Genomic DNA, 2,500 nt, shown 5'->3' on the forward strand with positions numbered 1-2,500 from the left:
AAAGGCGCGTAGTTCGCGGTCGAATCTCTCCGATAAAGCACAGAGGGAAAACGGAAGGGAGAGGAGAGGAGAGGAGAGGAGAGGGGAGGGGGAGACAGGGACGACGGATGGATCACGCGGAAGCTGGGGCATGTAAATCTCGTACGTAACTGACCTATCGTCGTTCTCTCTTAATCGATCCACCTCTCGGCACGCTTTGCGGGTCAAACGCGAACCGAAATTACGAGGAATGCGAGGTACGGGGGGTAGTAGCTTTCCTTCGACGACGAGAGTTTCAGGACATTCTCGTTCGAACGACAAATTTGACAAGAGTCGATGACGCTTTTGAAAAACCGTGCGTCTTCGTCGAACGAACGAGGGGTCGCGGAGGTGGAAGAGGAGGTTAGAAAGTTCGTCGATATACGAATAATGACGTTTACACGATCGAATCGATTCCTCGTTATCGCTTTCTTCGTTCGAACGCGTCGAACGATTTTTCTTTCAAAGGAACAAAGTGCGTGGGAAACGTTCGAGAGTTTGAAAATTCGCGCGATCCCGGCGATCACGTGACCCGCGTCCCGATAGGCGGTAAATTCAAACGAAGAAGAACAAGTTAATCCGATTACGTTCCGGTCATTCTCGCTTACGAAACCGGTGCGGCCTGGCCGCTTAAGAAAGCGGCTTCTTTACCTTACGTCGAGGTGTCGAATAACAGAGAAAGGAATTCGCGCATTAAGCATCGAAAGACCGACGCGTATCGTCCGAATAATACGTATCACTTTCTTCCGACGAATCAAAATTTCCTCTTTTTCTTTTTTTTTTTTTGTTTCCTTTCTCCATTTTCGATGATGCATTTTAGAAAGAGAAGGAAAGAGACAAAAATATCATAAAAGACCGAATCGATACGTAATTGTCACCGAGCGAAATTATTTTTAATTCGTGGTGCTTTAGAACGAAGCGTTCAACGCAAAGTTGCGGATATACTCGTCTGTACTTCTTTCGTGATCTGTCGTTTCTTTTTTCATTGACGTACGAAACGTTATTTTCCGACATCGATGAATAAAATGTCGTCGAAGATGACAACGGTGGATGACTCACCCGTCTCGTCCCGTATCATCGATATCTTCGAGCGCGCGAGGAAATTTCGAAGTTGAATTATATATATATATATATATATATATATATATATATATATAAGACGCTAACGAGCGAGTCCTCTTCGAACAGCGGCATGACACGCGGTACACGTCGTACTCCATTTTTCTTTCCTCTAATGGCGCCACGTGCGTGACTCATCCACGTCGGGGAATATTCTCATTATCGTTACAACGAAAGCTATCGCTATCGAGAGATCGATGTTCGAAAAGTAACGTTCGACGTGAAACAACGAACGAAAGACGAACGAACGACGACAAAGAGAGAAGTTGCTTCCAAAGTAGGAAAAAAAAAAGAAAGAGAAAAATAAAAGAAGACAGGAAAGATCGAGGAAAGAGCTTCGAACGGTATTCGTCTAGATCGAGACGCGCACGGCGTCGATAAGGAGAGATCTATCAACGACACAGGAAGCTTCGACGACGTACATACATATTTGCTACGTGCGACTTACCGTGAGAGAGAGAGAGAGAGAGAGAGAGAACGCGCGCGCATACGATTGCGCGACAATACGAAAGAGCGTAGAATCTCACGAGGATGGTTTTATCGTTCTTTGCTAGAGGGGGGAGAAAAAAAATATATATAAAAAAAGAAAGAAAAATATGCAAGGAAAGATCGAGACGTATCGCCCGACACCGAGAAGTACAAAGACGACGATTAAAGTACGAAGGCACGACGTTCCATCGATAATTTTTGAGGTTAAGTTCTGACGGACAGTGACTTAACCTCTGAAGGTAGCAGCAGTAGCAGTAGCAGTAGCAGTAGCAGTAGCAGTAGCAGTAGCAGTAGCAGCAGTAACAGTAACAGCAGCAGCAGCACGGCAAAGCAGCAGACAATGCAGCGACGACGACGACGACGACGACGACGACAACGGCGCACACTCTCGAACTTTCACCCAAAACTCGCGAACGTGTCGTTCGAGATTTCATGCGGTGTGCGCGACGACAACGACGACACTTTGGCCCGTCGAATCAACCGAAGGGGAAGGAAAAGACGAGAGTAAGATGAAACTTTACAGTTTGTCGGCGGAAGAGAGAAAGACGTAGAAACGTAAAACACGAGTGAGAAAGAGAGAGAGAGAAAGAGAGAGAGAGTACGAACGGAAGTTTACCGTAGGAAAGGATCGCGCATAGGAGCGGAGTCGCACGCGCTTCTCCACTCTTCGTTCGATCGTCCACTTCGATACGTATGCCTCGAAATACGCAGCACGATAGCGATTCGTCCGTTGGCAGACCTAACCTCAACTCAACTCGACGACGACGACGACGACGACGACGGAGACGAGACGACACGACACAGCGACGACACAACGACGACGACGGCGACGGTTAGTGCCGCACGAGAGCGCGCGCGTTCCTTCGCCTACGTA

This window comes from Vespula pensylvanica, chromosome 3, assembly GCF_014466175.1.
Source record: "Vespula pensylvanica isolate Volc-1 chromosome 3, ASM1446617v1, whole genome shotgun sequence".
NCBI lineage: Eukaryota > Metazoa > Arthropoda > Insecta > Hymenoptera > Vespidae > Vespula > Vespula pensylvanica.